General features: G+C 41.1%; 1 long non-coding RNA gene across 15 annotated transcripts in view; it reads right to left on the bottom strand.

Annotated features, from left to right (window-relative positions):
* Window positions 1-22330, bottom strand: part of LOC102158976 — a 977225-nt gene that overhangs the window by 852857 nt on the left and 102038 nt on the right. For all 15 annotated transcript variants that reach the window (XR_002346446.1, XR_002346449.1, XR_002346443.1 and 12 more), the window contains one exon: window positions 18976-19051. This is a non-coding gene — a long non-coding RNA (uncharacterized LOC102158976). The remainder of the gene's footprint in view (window positions 1-18975; window positions 19052-22330) is intronic.

Genomic DNA, 22330 nt, shown 5'->3' with positions numbered 1-22330 from the left:
TAAAGTTACAAAAGGAAGGAGGAGGAGAAGAAGGGAAAGAAGAGAGGAGGAGGAGGGAGAAGAAGAAAGAGGAAATTATTCCTTTTACTCCTGCATGGTAACAAAAAAATAAAAATAAAATTTAGTTTGATGGTGCACCCGAAGAGCAAAGACCTTTCGCCATATCTCAGAGTACAAGAACAACATTTTTACTTGATTGTTACTTCCTAGCATACACGGTTCTGTAGTTAATTCCAAAAGTCCTAAGTCCTATATGTTCAAACAATGCCTTGTGTTTATTCTCTCAAGTGTATACAATCTGTTTTATGCACTGAAGCCAGAAAGGTTTTTTTTGTTGTTTGTTTTGTTTTGGCTTTTCTAGGGCCACACCTGTGGCATATGGAGGTTCCCAGGCTAGGGGTCTAATCAGAGCTGTAGCCACCGGCCTATACCAGAGCCACAGCAACGCAGGATCCGAGCCACATCTGCAACCTACACCACAGCTCACCGCAATACCTGATCCTTAACCCACTGAGTGAGGCCAGGGATCGAACCCCCAACCTCATGGTTCCTAGTCAGATTTGTTAATCACTGAGCCACGATGGGAACTCCCAGAGAGAGATATTTTTTTTAAGAAAAAGAAAAAAATACCTGCTTAAAATCCTTCAAAATGTGCACATTGTTTCGGGATAAGAGTCTAAATCTTGGCCACTACCTTCAAGGCCCTGGATGATTTGGTCCCAGCCTCCTTTCCAGCCTCCCTGCTGACCATGGTTCTCTTGATTGCAGAGCCTTGGCCCCCAAGGAACCAACTTTCAGATCCTTGTATTCGACCATCCACCATGCTGTTCCCTCTGAAATATTTTTCTCCATGCCCTCCTCTATTTGCCTTCAACTCATCCTTCAAGTCTCAGTTTAAATGTCTCTTCCTCAGGATCCAGGTTACATCCTCACATTATTATCTCAGAGCACTCTATGATTCTCCTTCATAGCACTGGGCACAATTGAAGTTAAATATTTGTTCAAGTGTTTGTCTAATATTCCTTGCACCTACTAGATTGTAAGCTCCATGAAAACAGCAAGCATAAATGTCTGAGTCGCTATTATATCCCAGTTTCTAACCTGGTACATGGTGCTAAATAAATAAATAAGTGAAATTTCCCATTTTTATTCCCTTGCAATCCCTTGAGTTAAAACCCAAGAAATTTTTTAAGGAATTTAAATGCCAAAGTTGACACCTGATAACATGCTTAGCCCAGGACAGTGCCAGGCTCCATGAATACTTATTGCTTAATAAATATTGAACAATATTATTATGAGTCAATACTTGGTCGTAAGGTTATAAAACATTTACTATAAATTGATACTGATTCTTAATTTTTCTTGAAATATTGAATTTCCATAAGTAAAGGAAAACTTAAATAAAAGTTCTCTATGGGATGCAGGCAGGGAAGAGCAGACACCAAGAATCCATCCTGGGACGTGGAAGGAGGCAGGACTAAGAGTGAGCTGAGGCTCCAAGCCCTCAATGCATGCTCCATCGTGCCATCATACTTCATTACAAAATACAAATTCTGAGATAAAGTTATTAAGAATTTCCTAACAACAACAACAGGGGACCTTCTGACAGGGGATTCTGTGACCACACTGGTCCCACACCTGTGAAGTCAGCCCTACCAGCAGAGCATGGAATCTGAAGAGAAGGATCTTTGCCAAGCCACAAAATTCTATGTCATTTTTCCTCCAGGGTCATGGGTGTCCACTCATTTTACTTTTATAACCTGGTGGGGGAATCCAGTGACTAATGTTTGAAGAAGAAAATTCTGTGTCAAGGTGATTGGCTCCAACCACCTGGGCACAGTGGTAGCTGGCAGCTTCTTTCCTAAATCAATCAATCAATCAATCAATCAATCAATCAATCCTAGATCACCAAGCATGTAGTTAGGAAAATCAAATGCTCCAAGAAATTAAAATCTTTTGAGGTCAGTGATTAAGTGATTAATAAGATAAAATAACAATGACAATAATGATAAATGCAGAGACAAGTTACCCATCCAATAGAAGAAAGGATTTCACAAGCATATTTGTGTTCATTCTGATGCAATGGCTATTCTTTGCTTGTGCTGAAGTTGGTAGAAAAGAGAACAAATACAAATGCATAATTTTTCAAGTGTCAAAAGAGAAAATTAAATGGTGTGATACTGTGATTTGCAACAAGATATATATATACTTGGTCTTCGTCCTTGCTTCAGGCATAAAGCATTACTAAATCCTTGGCTTTTACTAGACGATGAAGTAATAAAGGCATCAATATTCATAACAAACCATCTTCAACCACACCTGAGTTCATGCTAATGGGGTGACTTTTGGGAAGTGCCTAAAGATGGGGACTGGTTGCCAGAAGAACCATCCATGCAATTAGAAGGCTGGAACTTTCACTCCCATCTACAGATTTCTGATCAGGGGTAACTAGAGATTGAGTTTTGTTTTTTTGTTTTTTTTTTGTCTTTTTGCTATTTCTTGGGCCACTCCCGCGGCATATGGAGGTTTCCAGGCTAGGGGTCCAATCGGAGCTGGAGCAACCAGCCTACGCCAGAGCCACAGCAACGCCAGATCCGAGCTGTGTCTGCGACCTACACCCCAGCTCACGGCAACGCCGGATCGTTAACCCACTGAGCAAGCGCAGGGACCGGACCCGCAACCTCATGGTTCCTAGTCGGATTCGTTAACCACTGCACCACGACGGGAACTCCTAGAGATTGAGTTTAATGCCAATAGCATGTGATTTAATCAAGCAGCTTCATTAATAGGTAATGAAGCTTCCAGAAAAATCCAAAAGGACAGGGTCCAGAGAGCTTCCAAGTTGGTGGACCAGAATGTGTCCACAAGCCACTGTGCCAGGCCCCAAATTCCATGAGGATAGAAGCTCCTGAGAGCCAGGCTTCGCTCTGTGGATCTCTTAACCTAGCTGTTGCTTCACATCCTTTGATACCCTTTGTAATAAACCAGTAATCTAGTGAAGAAACTGGTTCCCTGAGTTCTATGACCCACTCAAGCAAATTGATCAAACTCAAGGAGGGGATCCCAAGTATCTCTGATGTATAACCAGTTGGTCAGAAGCACAGGTAGCCTTGACTTGTAATCAGCACCTGTGGGACTGAGCCCTTAACCTGTGGGATCTGATTACATGGCATGTTTTCTTATGAGAGGTTATCAGATCATATTGGGCCAAAGTCTTCTGAAAATCACCTACTAACAAACATTAAAACAATCAGGCTATAGCTTAATGAAGAGGCCCAGGTTTTCCTTCTTAATTAAACAGAGGCTAGGGAGAAGCCGAATCACTTTTCCTTTGTCTCACCTCCTCTCTCTTTTCGTCTATGCACATTACATTGTGACTTTGTGAACTTTACCAACTTTACCTTCTTTTATATAACATTATTTTAGTATATTTGACAATGTTCGTGATTCCAAATTACATTACTTGAATTTAATGCTCTGTTAATGTCAACATTGAGATTACTACAGTTTCATTAAACATTTTACACATTGGCCTCTGGTTCAGGCTATGGCAATAGGATACTAGAGAAAAAAGTATGTTGGTTTTATATGGGAATAAGTCACTGTGCAAACATTCAATTTTATTTTATGGTCTGCTTATTATTTCATAATTTCCTTGCATAAATGTCTATGGTATATATTTCATATATATGTATATATATAATATGAAAATTGTTTTGTGTGGCTGTTTCAATAACAAGAAAACTGAAATGAAGTAAAAGGGGAAAATTTGCCATCTACTACTTGGAAGGAATATCATCATATCAACACGCTTAATCAAATTAGTGCATAACTCTGTGATTCTTTGCCTCTTTGTGACTTTTTTATCTTTGGAGAAAAAAATTCCTTTTAAAATTCTAGCTTCAAGGAGTTCCTGTTGTGGCTCAGTGGTTAACGAATCCAACTAGGAACCATGAGATTACGGGTTTGATCCCTGGCCTTGCTCAGTGGGTTAAGGATCTGGTGTTGCAGTGAGCTGTGGTGTAGGTCGCAGACGCAGCTCGGATCTGGTGTTGCTGTGGCCCTGGTGTAGGCCGGCGGCTACAGCTCCGATTCAACCCCTAGCCTGGGAACCTCCATATGCCGCAGGAGCAGCCCAAGAAATGGCAAAAAGATCAAAAAAAAAAAAATCTAGCTTCAAAGAGGGCTATGATATGTCCTCATTTCTGGGGGCTTCATATTTCAGTATGTCTGTCTTACCTCCTCAACTCCAAGGGCTTCAGTACACTTGGGTAAATCTCTCCCACAGCACCCTTTTGAACCTGGTCTTCAATTCCAACATTTAACCTGACACATCTCTCCGACTAAAGTGTCCATGGGGGCAGCTCTCTCATTCCTACACCCCCCTTTTAGATCTAGACTATGTGCCACTGACTCCTCCACAGATCCTTCCTGGCCTCATGTCCTTGGCTGTCTACCAAGTGGACACTGTGGTTTACCACTTGATGTATCATTTCTCTCCAAGTTTACCTCCCTAGACCTCATGTCCAATTCCGCAGGAACTTGAACACAATTTATTGATAGTTTTTTTGTTGGTCTTCTCCCTCATGTGTTCACTTACATTCACCTTGAGTTTCCAATCTAACCCTCACTTCAAGCTCAGCAGAAGGTCCTGCCTTTAGCACCACTATATAAATTGTTAGGTCTCAAACTATCTTCCTGCCTTTGTCCATGCTCAGAGGAAAGATATGCCTCCGTTCCTTCACCATCAATCCTCTACCCTTCTCATCACCTCCTGCCTCCCAGACGTCTACTTCCTTGCAGACCTGGCTATGACTATTTCTACCTCGTCTATATGTTCAACCTCTCTCTCGCGCTCGCTCTCCATCTCTCTCTCTACTAAGTCCTTCCTTTCAGATTACAAACATGCCCAGCTTTCACCCATTTTTTTTGAACACAACAAAAAACAATATTCTTCTGATCCCAGAGTGGCTGATCCTCTTCCCTCCCTAATACATGGGATTCCCACTTCACACCTTATTTTCCCCACTTGACCCTCATCCTAGTTAAATTCAACTCACCTTTTGGGTGTCAGTACCTGTATCATTTTCTTGGGGAAATCATTCTTGCTGCCTAAGCCTGAGGAATTTCCTTTGTCAAATGCTTTCAATAACCTGTGTTTCCTTCTTTCAGAGAGTCATCCCAGTTTGTAATTACATGTAATTTAGCATGATTCATTTATTAATTTTTCTCCCTACTACTCTTCAAGCTTTGGGAGAGGATACACCATGTCTATTTTTGATCAGCATTGTCCCTTTAGTGTATTACACAGATCCTAGAACATATTTGATGTTCAACAAATGTTGGTAAATGAATATGTTTACTGATTATTTCTCCTCAATGCCTCTGCCTTGGATTTGTCTAAAATAAAGAAAAAAATTTAAACTAACACTCTAAAAAAATTATTATCAATTTACCAAAATGAAAGTCCCTTCAAAGAAAATTATATCCCTCTGCCTCTCATTTTTTTTTCTTTTATGAATATTAAGCAGTAGGCTGGCTGGTGCTCCAATAGTTCCATCATAGAATAAATTTAAATTCCTGAGGTAAGTTTCATCTGGTATTCCTATTTCTAGAGACACCACCATGTGGAAAGATGTTCTATACTAACAATGTATACCTAAAGGAAAACATCTGGCTATACATATATAGCTGGTCTTTAGAAAAAGTGTTCAATTAGGCTTTATGAAAGTAATGCCACTACGCAAAAAGACAGAGACCTTTCTTAACGCCTCATAAGTAACTATATTGTCTCATGTCCAGAGGACTGATATTTACTAGTTTTCCTAAGGATATAGTCAGCAACAATGCTGACTATAAGAAAAGAGACACATCTCAGCAAAATATTTAGGCTGTAAATGTTTAGGGCATAAAGAGCTTATAAGTGGTTATTAACTCAAAGTGATGCATAGCTAAGGAAATAAAAAAATGAAACAGGAGTTGTTCATGTTTTTCACAGTCAGCATATAAACCAAATGTGGTTTGTAGTTATGATAGATGCATAGATTTGTCTTTAAAGACACATTGTTGTAAAGCCAGTATCAAAATAAGCTCAGCATGCTGGAGCAAACCTTTCTAGTGATGACTATATACCTCTAATCTATTAACAAAGGTACCAACCTCAACTTTCCTTGAAACTCCTAGCCTATGCCAAACAAGAGTCAACTTTGAAGATTAAAACCAGGCAACATTCGTCAGTCCAACTGATGCTCAAAACTAATATTGAGCATGGGGGTTACTTAAATATTAAACACAAAAGCATCATATGGTTCAGTAATTCCACTGCTGGAATTGGGTTTACACCCAAAAGAATTGAAAATAAGGACTCAAGGAGTTCCTGTGGTGGCTCAGTGGTAATGAACCCCACTAGTATCCAAGAGGATATGGGTTTGTCCTTGGCCTCACTCAGTGGGTTAAGGATCTTGCGTTGCCATGGCTGTGGTGTAAGGTGTCAACTGCAGTGCCTATTCGACCCCTAGCCTGGGAACTTCCATATTTTGCAGGTGCAGCCCTAAAAAGACAAAGAAAAAGAGAAAACAGGGACTCAAACAGATATCTGTACTCCAATGTTCATGGCAGCAATGTTTGGCTATTCTCAACAGCCAAAAGGTAGAAAGAGCCCAGTGTCCATCAAATGGAGAAAAACAAAAATGTAATACATACAGTGGAATATTATTCAGCCTTAAAGGGTAAGGAAATTCTGATACATGCTACAGCATGGATGAAATTAAAGGCATTATGCTAAGTGTTATAAGAAGCCAGTCACAAAAGGACAGATTATATATTTCATTTTTATGAGGTACCTAGAGCAGGCAAAGTCATAGAGACAAAAAGTACAGTGATAGATGCTAGGGGTTGGGAAAAGGAAATGGGAATTTTTGAATGGGTACAGAGTTTCAGTTTGGGATGAAAAAGCTCTGAAGATGGATGGTGGTGATGGTTGCCAACAATACAAATGCACTTCACATCACTGAATAGTATACTTTAAAATTATTAAGGAGTTCCCGTTGTGGCTCAGTGGAAATGAACCCAACTAGTATCCATGAAGATGCGGGTTTGATCCCTGGCCTCACTTTGTGGGTTAAGGATCCAGCTGAGCTATGGTGTAGGTTGCAGAGGAGGCTTGGACCCAGGTTGCTGTGGCTGTAGTGTAGGCCGGCAGCTGTAGCTCTGATTTGACCCCTAGCCTGTGAACTTCCATATGCTGAGGCTGTGGCCCTAAAAAGCAAAAGAAAAAAAAAAAATTCCAATTATTAAAATGGTAAATTTTACATTAGATATATTTTACTATTTCTTTAAATCTATGTAAGAAATAGGCATATAACATTTAGAAAATGCTGATAGGCAAAAGGCTCTCATAATTTTATAAGCCTCATGTAACTACTGTTTAAATCAAGGGGAAGAAACACCCTAATACCAATGATAATGCTAAACGTAATGTAACTATTCACATCCCTCAAGGAAAAATGAAAAGTAGAATAGTTTAAGCAAAACTAAGTTGAAAGGGATCTTAAAATTCATCTTTTCTATATGGACGGGGGGAAAAAAGGAATAAAAACAGTTCCAGAGGTGTGAAGGAACCTCCTCCAACTTCATAAAACTCAAAATACATCTTAACTCTTCGATGGTACTCATTAACACAAAATATCTATTTCATAAATATTTTACCCTACCTAGGAAAAAGCTAATTTGAGTCCTAAACAATTAAATCTATTCATGTAGCTAAGGTGTTTCACATTTAAAACCTTGCTGAAAGGATGGAAATAGCACAAGGCTGTGGGACTTTAATGATTAGCAGGTAGAGAGGAGGTGAAGGCCATTTAGATGACAGCAGAGGTTCTATTAGGTATACAAGTACAGGAAATGAGGTACATTTGAGTCAACCATTGTTACTGCTTTACATTTTCATCTTTTTCCCCCATACATACAGATTACTCATTGTCATAAGTTTTCTTGAAAGCCTGAAAGTTAATCTTTAATGTGGAAAAGGAAATTGATTTAACACACTGAGAGCTCGTGCTGTGGTTCAAACTCACGACCTCATGTGTGCTCACCGCAGACAGAGGGAAAGAATCCACTTGATCTAGAATATGGCCCCTGGAAATTCAACTTAAGTTTTTTGGTTTTTTGTTTTTGTTTTTGGAGGGTTTTTTTGTTTGTTTGTTTGTTTGTTGTCTTTTTGCCTTTTCTAGGGCCGCTCCCTCGGCATATGGAGGTTCCCAGGGTCATATTGGAGCCATAGCAGCACTGGATCCGAGCCGCGTCTGCAACCTACACCACAGCTCATGGCAATGCCAGATCCTTAAGCCACTGAGCAAGGCCAGGGATCAAACCCAAAACCTCATGGTTCCTAGTCAGATTCGTTAACCACTGAGCCACGACGGGAACTTAGTTTTAAACACACATTTTATATGTGCACCATTCAAAGCTGAGACTTATCAAGAGTGTTACCTACAGGCTAAAGAGTTTGTAGGTCTTTTGAGTATGCACATATGTATTACTTATCTCACAAACCCAACCCCACCTGCTTTTGTCTGTGTGGATACTTCCATTCATGTTTTATATCCCAGACAAAAGCTAAGTTGTTACTTAAAAATAAAACAAAACAAAAACCCATGATGACACTTCTTAGTGTCAACATTATTATTATTTTTTTTTTTTGTCTTTTTGCTATTTCTTGGGACGTTCCCGCAGCATATGGAGGTTCCCAGGCTAGGGGTCCAATCGGAGCTGTAGCCACTGGCCTACACCAGAGCCACAGCAACACGGGATCCGAGCCACATCTGCAACCTACACCACAGCTCACGGCAACGCCAGATCCTTAACCCACTGAGCAAGGGCAGGGACCGAACCCGCAACCTCATGGTTCCTAGTCGGATTCATTAACCCCTGCGCCACGACGGGAACTCCGAGTAAGTGTCAACATTATTAAGGTAGAAGAGAAGACTGTAGCAACTGATCCAAGGAGGGACCGTGTTCTCTTCTCAGTGATCCTTGACCTCATCTGTGACTGTGGTTCCTCCTCCCTAAAGGTTTATTAGTCCCACAACCCAAGAGGAGAAATGATGCATCTCCTCAAGGATGAACTTTCCAGGGTGTTTGTTATTTGGGATTTGGCTGACTCACACAAACAGTGGGATTTTTTATTGCTCTTTCTTGGATTTCTAATTTATTCAGAGGTTCCTAAGCACCATCTTCTTTATCTCCCATGACTTGTATGGGCATTTCCTTAGAAAGAAAGGCCCTTCCTCAAATAACACATCACCTGGTGAGTACCTTCAAGTTCATGTTAGTAAGGAATCTCCTCCTTACTAAGCTGAGAAGCTGTTCAGGCTCCTCATCCCAATCTCTTGTTGGGATGATCCCACACACCTCTGTGTTACAGGGGTGTCTTGACACAGACATCTATTATTCTACTTACTCCACTAGGCTGCAATGTCCTTCTATTCATAAAAGAAGAAATATGTGCTAATTTTTGTTCCTGCATTATCTGTACCTAAAACAGTGTCAATCAATTACTAATAGGTCCCAGTTAATTTTTGCTAAATGCTGCTTATTTGAACTCCAAAAGGTAATCTATTACTTTACAAGAGAAGCTGAAATTTACATCTAGGTCTGTATCCAAATCCAATACTCCCCCTCCAACAGGCTGTGTATCCATTCCCTAAATGCCACTTCTTTTGCCTCCTGACCACACAGCTAGACTTTATTTCCTAGCCTCATATAAGTAGACGATATATGCCACTGCAGAGCTTTGCCCCTAAAAATAACTTCCTGACAATCTTCTACCACGTACTTCTCCTCTTGTTTGCTAAATAGTTTCAGCAGATCCAGTAGAGGAATCCAAGACCCTAGAAAATGGCAGCACCACCAGACAGAGAAAGTCTAGAGTCTCAAGTCACCATGCAAAGGAGGCCAGGAATACCCAAATGGAATGATTACACGAGCAAGAGATAACTTCATATGGCTGCAAGCTCCTAAAATTTTTGAGGCATTTTTTTATCAATTTGCCTACCTTGATTAATACACCTTCAGAATTGTAATTTTCATCTTTTTTCATTTTTAAAAGCTATATGTACACTGTAGACACTTAAAGATAAAAAATAAAGAAGAAAAGTAATCCTCACCCTGTTTTATTTTTTCTTGTATATCTTCCTAGTCTTCTTTTGGGGAGTAAGGGAGTTGGGTGGTGGGAGTTGTGGATATAATAGGGAGAACAAAGAGATGTTACATAAAAGATGGACATAGAGGTTGTCTTAGAGACTTATCTTTTGTTCCTTAATGGATTATTTTATTGTGAAGTGATAAGCTCCAGGGCATAGTATGGAAAGCTGAAGAATGATAAAATCAGATTGCTTGGCATAATAAGTAAAAGGATTTTGTGATTCCCTGGGGCTTGTAGGAGTCTCAAAAGGGAAGATGCCAAGAGCAGGAGAAAGGAAAGAAAGCTGGTGAGGAAGAGAAAGGTCCCATCGAGATAGTGGAAGGCTAGGACCTGGGGGAGCCACCCTAGTGAGAAGTTTTTACATGTTTGGAAATTCCCGCAACATTTAAGAAAAAGAGTGTCTATTATTGTCTTGTTATTGCCATGATGTGTCCTGCTGGCCTATAATGCAAACCCCTTGCCTTTTATACCCTTGAGTGTAGCTATATGAATGTTTACATGAGCTGTGGTTTAAGAAAATCAAGGAAATGGCAAGAAGTGAGACATAATCGAAATTACAATCTCAGAGGAAGCAGGACATCAGAGAAAGAGATGGAGAAAAGCATGGGACCTCTCCCTCAAATAACATGTCGTACATTTGCCCAATCTTTAATGTCTCTGAAAATAAGCTTTTTCATGTCTGCCTGCCATTCCAGGGCATGAATGCCCCATCACTCACCTGACCTTTCGCTATGCGGTGCATTGAGATTATTTCCAGTTCTCCGCTGTTAAAACTCCCTCACTAAACACACACGTATGTAACATTGGGGTCCAGATCCATTATTTCCTGGTTTTACCAAGCTTCCTTTTGTTGTAATGAACAAAAAACCATCTAAATCTGCTTAGAGAGGTGCAACGTAATATAAGGATCTGGCAATACTGCCCCAAACCCACACGCTCATGAGGAACTGGTAGGGAAGGGGTTGTAAACTCACCAGAAACTGCCATCTCAGTTGCTTCTTTCAGAGAACACTCATTTTCTCTGCCTCTATACGTGTGTGTATGTATATGTACAGAGAGAGAATATAAATTTGATACTCATAGTAAATAATGTAAAAAAGCTACAGGTTCTAATAGCAATCTCCACTTCCTTCTAACTGTGAACTGAAGTTGGGCACTTGCCATCAGCCTCTACATGGAGTAAAACATGAGCCACTGCAGCTGCCGACCCACAGCGCCCCCCTGAGTGGAGCTCAGGCTGGAGACCAGGAGGGAGGCCCTCTGTGCTCTGGGAAAACCGGAAGAACGGGTCTTCAGATAGTTGGATATTTTTAGGAGAAGATTTTATGAGCCCAATTCTTGCATCTCCTCATATCTAGGAAAAGACTAAACTCCATCAATGATGACTAATGTCTGTGACGAGCAGTAACCGTCACGAGACCAGAAGCAAATGTCTGTAAAATGTGTTCAGAGCTGCATGCACCTCCCCTTTCACCTTTATGACTTTATATCTTGAGAGTCCCTCTTTCTCCTTTAGGGCAGTATTTCATTTCCGAGCTGTCTGAAATACCGCCTCCTGAGCTGTAGTTAGTGGGCAAAACGAAAGATGTCATGGTCATCTGTGAGACCAGCTCCTCCAAGGGTGGGCCAGTGACCCTGTGGGAATTCAGAGAAGAAACAAAGAAGAGTGGCCCACAGCTGAGGTGCCTGTCAAAGGAGCGATTCCAGTAAGCCCAGACCTTTCCCTCTTCCCACAGCAACAGGATTTCTGCAAATCTGCTTCCATAAATCCAGTTATCTGTAAATCTTTTGTTCCTACTATCTTCCCTTTGTTGCGAAAACTCATATATCCTAGCTTCCCTCCTGCCTCCTCAGAGCAGTTTCTCAGAGCTACCTGAGATGCTGTCTCCCAGGTTAAGTCCTATGTTCATCCCAAATAAAACTTAACTCTCAACTTTCAGGTTGTATTTTTTAGTCAACATAACTAAGACACTTTTAGATGTCATATGTCTAACATGACCAGGCCATTTTCCATACCTGTCCTATCCTTACGTCTCTTTTCTCATGTATATTCTTATTCCACGTGCTTGCAACAGGAGGTCTATTTATCACTTGGGGACCACGTTCAGTCTTACTTGTTCACTGCTTATCAACTCCAGAAATGGCCACTTAATACTTCAACCTCATCTGCTTCTTTCACTTGTGGAATGACTGCTACATTCTCTCTGCAAAAGGACCTTCTTCAGTAGGCGTGGGCAGTGGTAGGGGTCTGCACATTCTCCATAATCTGTCACCTTAAGCTGCCCTGTGCCCACATCAGCATCTAACATCTGGCAGTCTCTTGACTTCATCCCTGTTCACCACCATGGTTTTCCATCTGTGGTTCCATGAAGTGTTTACTTTGTCTTTAAGTGGGCAAGGTCCTTACAGATATTGCCTTATAAAGATTATCGGTCATTGCTCTTTGTTTGAGGCAGAGGGAAGTCCTCTTTGCTTACCTCTTCTCATCCTTGTATCTAGTGACTTTCTCTCCTCAAGCACTCTCACATGGGCTCTTCCCCAGGATCCAGAGGAGGAGGGCATGGTGGGGAAGATACCACAAAAGGTGTGTCTACACATCCTTAGGATAAATTCCTAGAAGTGAAATTTTTTGGCCACGCCCACAGTGTGCGGAAGTTCCCAGGCCAAGGATTGAACCTGCACCACAGCAGTGACCAGAGCCACAGCAATGACAATGCTGGACCCTTAACTTATTAGGCCAACAGCAAACTCCTAGAAGTGGAATTTTTTTCTGCAAGGTATGACACTTACAGCTTTTGATATTATTGTACATTTCATATATATTCTGCCCTCCAGCATGGAGTATGAGAGAGCAGCCAGCACTAAGCATTCTTAGAGCTGTGAGTGATAATTGGCATTTACTCAACATTACTTCTGATGAGGTCAAAAATCCTGCATTACCTTCCCCATTCATGAGGGTCAGACTTCAGGAAACACCACACTGAGATAATAGTTCGGCACTTCCTGGATGGCGATCACAGAGTTCTCTTCCTGCCACTTTGCGTCTTCAGACTACCTTCCATTCTTGCATGAACACAACTGGGCATATGGGATGTATAATACTGTGATTTATAATAAGAAATATGTATTTGATCTTTGCCTCTGTTTCTGGCACAGAACTCCTAAACCCTTGGAATTTCCTAAATGATAAGGGCCATAAGAGTGCGTGAGAGTCACAACAAATCCCATTAACCACACCTGATTTTAAGTTAATGAGGTGACTTTGGGGAAGCGCCTGATGTTGGGGGCTGGTTGCCAGGAGAACCACCATGTGATCAGAGGGTTGGAACTCTCACTCACACCCCCTGACCTTACACAGGGAAGAAAGGCTGAAGGTTGAATCGACTGTCAATAGCCAGTGATTTAATCAGTTGTGCCTCTGTAATGAAGACTCCGTAAAAAAACACAAAAGGACTGGTTTTGGAGAGCTTCTGGGTTGGTGAGCATGTAGATTCAGGGAGAGCACCACAGCCAGAGGGCGTAGATATCCCACACCCCTTCCCACATACATGGCTTTATACATCTTTTCCATCTGGCTGTTCCTGATGTCCCGTTATAATAAATGGCTGTGTAGTAAGTAAAATGTTTCTCTGAGTTCCGTGAGCCACTCTAGCCTGTTAACAAAACTCAAGGAGGGTGGCATGGGACCTTCTGATCTATAGCTGGTTGGTCTGAAGCCCTGGTGACAACTTGGACTTGTGATTGGCATCGGAAGTGGGGGCAGTGGGCACTCTTGTAACCTTGAGATCTTAACCTGTGGGACTGGACGCTATCTCCAATTAAGTTAATCACTTGGAGGTGCTGGAAAAAACACCTACCATAGGATGCCTAGTTATCATTACATAGAATCTATGGGCTAAGCATTAGTAATTTAGTACAAATTTTACCAGAATATATGATGCTAGATCCAGATCATGTAACTTTCTAAAGGCATACAGGCATGTATTAGTAAATTTTTATTATTCGTAATTTCATAAGCACTAAGAGCTTAAAAATTTTTTTACTAGATTATCCAATGTCAAATGCAGGTGACATAGCTTTCCAAAGGCTATGTTTAGCACCATCCAAAGCTATTATGCAGGAATCTTAGGAGATTTTAATCAGTGTAAGAGGCTCCCTCTGGCTTTTCCCCCAACCTGGCTGGGCCTCTTCCTGGATTGGTAAGGCCAACAACCCACACACTTGTCCATAAGCAATTGGGAAGTTAGGCTCCCTAGGTATACCCAGCTCCTATCTCCTGTTTTTTCTCAATAAATTATAATTTTATAAGACTTAGGATCAAAGGGCTCCCTTCCACCAAGCCCCCATGGGACCACCACAGTACTCTTACATACCTGGCCTCGCCAAATGTTCATAACACTTAAGTAGAAATTATTATTCTTTCCATTTCACAAATGAAAAAACTGAGGGTGCTTATCTTATAAAAATAGCCAATGTAAATTGTGTACTGGAAGTCTGCTGTTTCTGACTTCAGGCCCAACATTCCCCCCCCCATCCCACCCCATTTATGATATTTGCAGCTGGATTTTGCTTTGCAGCAAGTTCTTGTCAGTTCATTGGAATGCAGGTAATGTGGGCTCCCCATTACTTTAGGGGTATCCAGGTGACTCATATGGGCCATTCTGCTGTCTTCTGGACACAGAATATAGTTTAGGAATGGACACTATCAGAAAGGAGTCGTTTCTTCCTCACTCTTGATATTTCTCTTATGTTTTAAGGATATTCAAATATTGCAACTGTGCCCTCTTTTCCCCCTTTCCTCACTCCACCCAAGGAGAGGTGAAGAGACTTATCTGATGGTTACAGGTGGAAAGAGAACACTGTCACCTCGACAGTTCCAGGTATTCTCTGAAGAGCCAGGTCTGTGGAGAGACACACTGCAAAGGAATGTGGTCAAGGACTTGAAGAGGGGCAGTGGATCTAAGTGATGAGATAAAACTGAAGTAGGGCTTTTAGCAGGAAATCACATGATAAAAGCAATGCTTTAGAAAAATAATCTGGTAATATTCTACAGGATGGATTGGATACTAAATACCAGGTGGAAGACATTTGTCTAGTTGAGAGACGAATACCCTTGAGAAGGCATGAGGCCTTGAACTATGTGGCAAAAATGAAATGGAAATGGATGGAAGAAGGAAGCTAACTATAGTATTGGCTCCAGTCTTACAAAAGGCTTAAAATAGGTATCGTGGAGAAATTTCTTATCTCTGTTTGTATGAGGATTATGTATGAATATATTTCTCTCTATATAGTCTATAGATTCTCAAAAGCAGGGACTATGATTCTTTGTGATTCTCTTGACACATAGTCGGCATTTAATCAATATTATAGACTGAATTGCCAAATCGAGCTTTGCTAGTTTTATTATTTTTTATCTTCCTCAAATATATGCTTATGACCAGTTTAATTGACAAGGTCACATTGTTTGCACTGTTGCACGTCAGTAGGAAAATGAGTTCAATAGGGCGCTGGTCCAGAGAGAGACTACACAATGATTCCTCTATGGTTTGCTAAAGAACCATAGAAAGTTATCTAATCCCATTTACCTGCTAAGTCTCCCAAGGTGAAAAATGAGAATGTCCTCTTACTAAAACATCTGGAGACTTTAGGTTAAAAAAGCTAATAAGGAGGAATAAGATACACAAGAAGGAAACTATCTTTATAGCAATAGCTATTGCATAAATCATTTTCTTAAATCCAGACATATCATGGATTTTGCTCATGGAATTTGAAGGTTTTTGAAGGAGACCTATAGTTTAATAATAAATAAGATGCTCCTCACAAGCATATGGAATGTGCATCTCTCTGAATAAACTCACTTTTGGAGTTCCCACTGTGGAGCAGTGGGTTATGAATCCAATTGCAGCAGCTCAGATTGCTGCAGTGGCTCCCACTGTGGAGCAGTGGGTTATGAATCCAATTGCAGCAGCTCAGCTTGCTGCAGCAGCTCAGCTTGCTGCAGCGGCTCAGATTGCTGCAGCGGCTCAGATCGCTGCAGCAGTGCAGGTTCAATGCCTGGCCCAGTGCAATGGGTTAAAGAATCTGGGGTTGCTGCAGCTGTGGCGTAGGTTTCAGCTGCAGCTAGGATTCAATCCCTGGCCTGGGAATTTCCATGTGCCATGGGTGTGGCCATTAAAAAAATAGTAATAACTCACTTTCACTTTAAAAGAAAAAAAAAGCAAAGCAAATCAACATAGGAAAAAAAAATTTTAAGCAAAACAAAGGAAGCACTGGTACCACTACCATTAACTGCAAAACTGATCACTGAAGCCAAACCCTTGGTCTTTCTAATAGAGCTCTGAGTGCTCCCAAGCTCCTAGCATGTGCCTTATCAATTCATGCAGTTCATGGAAGGACTGTCACTTGAGTTTCTGCTAATGTCTTCAGTTTCTGCAGTTGGTAGAGCAGTGGTTCTCAAACTCCAATGGACAGAAGATACTCAGCTGCACTCAGCTGCACTGTTTATGTTACTGGTTAATCTTTACCTCTAGAGATTCTGATTCAATAAATCTGGGTTGGACTCTTTCCTTGATCACACACCCTAGATGATTCTGAGGCAGGAGCTCCATGGACCTTGTTTTAAAAATCACTTGCTATCTACCTGTGTTAGAAATATCTGGATTCAGGCTGTGAATCTGACAAAGTGACACGGGTTCTAATTGAAGAATAGTGGCACAGATAAGCGAGAGACTAAGTTTGCTCAGTGAAAACGGAAGGCAGGAGGAGAATAAGAGAGACTCCCAAGTATTTAGTCTGGGATTTGAAAGATGAGAAGAAATTACAGCTAGGAAGGGGAAAGAAGAGAAAATGAGGAGGGAGAAGAATGACATACAGAAGAATGACAGGTAGATATGGCAAAATATGAGGCTGCAAGGGTAGACGTGGGTTGCCTGACACAAAGCTTGGTGTCCTCAGAGGAGTTTACCCTGTAGGCTTGTGGGTCCCAAATGCAATAGCTGCACCAGAAATCTCCTAAGACATTTATCAAAATGCAGATTCCTAGAGCCTCCAGCAGACCAGCTGAATCGAATCCCTTAGGGAAAGACCTGGGTATCTGGACTTAGAACAAAGGTCCCCAGACATCCCAATAAGCAGCCAGCATGGGGACCACTGAGAGACCAAGAACATGTTCTTGGTTCTAAAAACTCTAGGTCCTTAAGAGACTGCAGCATCTGAGATTAATGTCAGGAAATATCCAGCAAGAGGATAAAAATAAGGTCAAGAAGTTCCAAAGCCAGAAATAGGCCAGTCAGAAATTTTCCATAGCGAAAGGGACAGATCACAAAGATAGGAGTTAGGTTAATGAGCTGAACTTTAAAAAGCAGATGATGTGGACATGGAAGGCAGGTTCTAGAAATAAAGATGAAGTGAGACAGAAAATCATCCTATTAGAGATCAGGCAGAGGTAGACTTCCTGAATTCTGCAAGGTAGATGGCTTAACAGCAGCTGTCATCTAGCTGATGATTTTCACCTGGAGTTGAAAGGCTATCCAGTTCAATTAGCTGAAGAAAAGGCAAATCTATGGAAAAATTAGGATTTTTAGAGATTACAGAGTTCGTACATTATAGTTCAATAGAAACGACTTTTAAGAGACAGAGAAACACTGAGACATCATGAGAAGAGAGGACTGTGAGCTGTCTCTTCATTTTGCAAATTTCCTGGGCCCTAGGATTCAACCAAAACGCCCCTTAATACAACTGTTCTTTAAACTACCAGAAGATGGCGCCATAATTGTGTTTTGTTTTTTGTGGTTTTTTTGGTTTTTTTTTTTAAAAGATACCACCAAGGACAGTGAATTTAGTACCTTGTTCGAAAACAAAAACAACTTGTTATTAATTAAAGTCTAAAAGCAAATTAAAATACCAGATAAATATCTGAAGGATTATTCATTTTTCTTACCCAGAATTTTACACTCTATGCTAGCTTTAATTTATGAACAATAAATTGCATAGCTTAGCCAGAAATGGAACAGATCATCAAAACTACAAACATGAAAACTCTGAAGGATGTCAAATACGGTTGTCAGTTAAGAAATGTTTATCTGGAGTTCCCGTTGTGGCGCAGTGGTTAACGAATCCGACTAGGAACCATGAGGTTGCGGGTTTGGTCCCTGCCCTTGCTCAGTGGGTTAACGATCCGGCGTTGCCGTGAGCTGTGGTGTAGGCTGCAGACGCAGCTCGGATCCCGCGTTGCTGTGGCTCTGGCGTAGGCCGGTGGCTACAGCTCCGATTCAACACCTAGCCTGGGAACCTCCATATGCCGTGGGAGCGGCCCAAGAAATAGCAACAACAACAACAACAACAACAAAAAGAAATGTTTATCTGCAATAATAATGCAGCTAGCTAATTTCATTGTGTGTTATGACTTTTGTGGGCTTTAGGTAATATTGCCTTCATGGGCCCTTTCCTCCTCCCCCCCCCAAAAAAAAAACCTTAAATATATATAAAATATTTTTGTCAACCCCTAAGAGAACCATGAGCCCTATACACTGTGCCTACTATGCCCAGTGGATAAATCCACCCCAGTTCCTTTGTCCTAAGAAGAGAAATTTAGAGACCCAAACTAGAGGGAGAGAATGAGGGTGAGGACACACAGAGCCCAAGTTGTTCATAGCAAAAGTGAAATTTCTTTGTCGTTTCATGCGTTAGCTTAAAAGTTATTCAAACATTGCAAGGAGTGTGTTTTAAATTACTTCCCATCAGGGAAAAATAAGGAAAACGAAATTTCTTACCTGAGTCGTTGGTCAATGGACCAGATGCAATCGCAGGGAGTCAATTTATCTCTGAAAGTTGTTGCTCAGGAATTCCCTGTTGAGGAAAAAAGAATTAAGTGCACAAGACATTGATCAAGTGCAGTTGCAACAGGAAGTAGAACCAATTATGAGAAAGAATATTTTCATTTTGAGAGATCTGGGTTTCTATTTTGTTAAGAGGGGAAAGATGAAAGCAGAAGAGAGCTGCTGTTATTTTTCTCAGGATCTAATTCTGAAAAAGGAAGTATATGACTTTTATATTTGAGAATCTACAGTTTTGTTTTTGAGAATCTACAGTTTAAGAGCCTACCTAGTACAATAACAGCAACTTGAAATAGAATCCAAAAATCTAAGAGTCAGAGACCTGGAGAGTGGGATGGGTTGGTAATAGATTTTTGGGAAGAAAGGGGAGCCATTCTAGGGCTTTATTTTAGAAAGACAATAAAGCAGGGAGAAGCAGGGTTGGGTGTCTGGGAGCCAGGGATGGGGGTGGGGGGCTACTCTCCTAGGGGAATGATACTTTTGAATACCATCCTTGATGTAGAAATTGCTTTAACTGAACCTATCTCTCATGATTTTTTGCTAGACTTAGAGTATTCGGTATTTAATGGAGAATGTTTCAGTTTTTAATTTGTCCTTAATATTTTACATATTAAAATAACAATTCATTGAAAACTTTCTGTACTGTCAAATAAGTCCCTCACTCAATTTGGAAGGACATGATTTGCTTTATTTTAACTCTAATTTTCTTTCAATGTCCACACTTCACAAAGATTATGAGGAAAATATTCACTTATATAATTAATCCTCACCACGACCATTTTCGAATACTGAGAGCTACCAAAAAAGAAAAATCTTATGGGTGGAAATAGTGGATTTCTGGATTTCCTGTTGTAATAATAAGTTGAAGTCAAACTGGGATGTATTCAAATTCTAAAACAGATACTCAATTATTTATACTCAAAGACTTGGCACAGAAGTATTTGCGTAGGAGAAGACTTCTGAGAACCTACTGCATCAATGATTCAGAGAGAAAAAAAATATATATAAAGAACAATCTTTTACTCAGGAGTAATTCTCAGGGAATCTGAGTCCAGTGCAAGGTCCCATAGAGATGGTGGTGAAAGAGTAGCCCACTGGACTCTATTTCTCAACGAGCATGTACTGTCCCTGCCACCCCCCAAGCTTGACCCCATGAGAGGTGGAGGAGGAGGGAAATAATAGGCTGTCTACCAGCTCCTGCTCTTTCAGACGCCTGAGGAGCAAGGCCACATAATGACTTTAGCAGCAGTCCTCCAGTTCCAATCCACAAGTCTGATCATCAGCTTTGGGGAGGTTGGAGTGGCTGTGGGTTCCTAGGGAGCACTTTGCACATGGAGAGCAAGCAATATAGATTGTTTATACACCTCCAAACATTCCCGACCTTTGATGGTTCCACTCTCACTTGCATAAGCCTAATGTAGGTCATCTGGCATTTAACATTCACCTACCATTCTATCCATTAAGCTTGTACTACATCCATCACCGAGAATGAATTCCCTGACGACCAGCCATTAAGCGAGGCAGGACAGGGCTTAGAATCAAATTGCCTGGGTTCAGATCTTGTCTCTGCTACTTATTAGTTGTATAACCTTTGGCAAGTGGCTTAGCTTCTCTAAGCCTCCAGTTTTATTATCTACAAAATGAAGATAATGATGATAATACTTACATCAGAAATATCTAATAGGAATTAAATGAGATAATCCATATAGAAGTTCTTAGCTCATAGCACCTGGCCCAGAATAAGAATTCAAAGTTGGATGTTAGCCATATTATTTGTTATTCCAGGAAATGGCACTTCAGGACAAATCAGTTATGGATGGCCGAGGCCCTACATACTACATAGAAAGAACTGGGTCAAATGACCCTTCCCCCTCCTCTGCCAAAAGCAACTTGGAAGTTAAACTTTTGTTTTCGAATTGTAGAGTTTCAGTGGCAGTGAACAAGAAATAAAGGTCAACAGCCATTTCCTCTGGAACCTGGCTGGTTAATTTGATATCTGGGAATTGGCTCAAGGTGTGGGTGGTGGAAATAAACAAATCTTCTTCCCTGCAACCTCACAAACCTACCTTCATTCTAACCCTCCTTTCTATCTGATCCCCACTTCCCCCAAATGCATAAAGTAATGGCCTCACAGAAGCCTGTGTGTGGCACTTTTGAGATGTGATCCTAAATAGCAAGGCTATGAATCATTGTGTGAATGCTAAATATTTCTATTTCCATTATAGGAGTTAATAACAATGATGAAGGAATGCTCTCTATTGAAAAAGAATTAACCCCTTGATTTCAAATGTTGGCCTTTTTTTCCCTTCACAGAGCACGTCTTACTCCATAGCATGTTGCCATACCATTATTATATAGCATTCTTAGTCAATATTTATTTGACTCAAAACCATTATGAAGACTAGAGTTGTCTCCCCTACATGTTTTCCACCACACACAATTTGTTTCAAGCGAAACAGAAAGATCCCTATCCCCACACTCACTCTAATCTTTCTGATTGAGAATAGGTCATTTCATACCTGGCCTCTCAGAAATATAGAATCAAGGAGCATAAGAAATAAAGTCTGTTCCACAATTAGTATCCAGCTCCTATTCACTGAGGCTACTTGGAGAATTTTTTTTTTTTTTAAATACCTTGCCTCAAGCCTGTGTTTCTATCCTTTAATTTATGCTGCACACTAGCTAAACTGAAGTTGCCCAGACATCCATTTCCTAAATTATTCATTCTCTCTCTCTCTATTAGTAGCCTGGTCACATAAATACTATGAAAGTTTTAGCATAATCAAGCAAACACTTTGATTTAATCCCTTTTTTTTTTTTTTTTTGGTCTTTTTAGGGCCACACCTGCGGCATATGGAGGTTCCCAGGCTAGGGGTCTAATCAGAGCTGCTGCTGCCAGCCTATGCCAGAGCCACAGCAACGCCAGATCTGAGCCACATCTGCGACCTACACCACAGCTCATGGCAACGCTGGATCCTTAACCCACTGAGCAAGGCCAGGGATCAAACCTGCAACCACATGGTTCCTATTTGGATTTGTTTCCACTGTGCCACGAGGGGAACTCCGATTTATTCTTGAGTCAAAAAATATTCATTGAGGAGTTCCCGTCGTGGCGCAGTGGTTAACGAATCCGACTAGGAACCATGAGGTTGCGGGTTCGGTCCCTGCCCTTGCTCAGTGGGTTAACGATCCGGCCTTGCCGTGAGCTGTGGTGTAGGTTGCAGATGCGGCTCGGATCCTGCGTTGCTGTGCCTCTGGCGTAGGTCGGTGGCTACAGCTCCGATTCAACCCC

This window comes from Sus scrofa, chromosome 8 (assembly GCF_000003025.6).
Source record: "Sus scrofa isolate TJ Tabasco breed Duroc chromosome 8, Sscrofa11.1, whole genome shotgun sequence".
NCBI classification, from domain to species: Eukaryota; Metazoa; Chordata; class Mammalia; order Artiodactyla; family Suidae; genus Sus; species Sus scrofa.
Note: the sequence above shows the minus strand (reverse complement) of the source record. Positions and strands in the feature narration are given on the sequence as shown.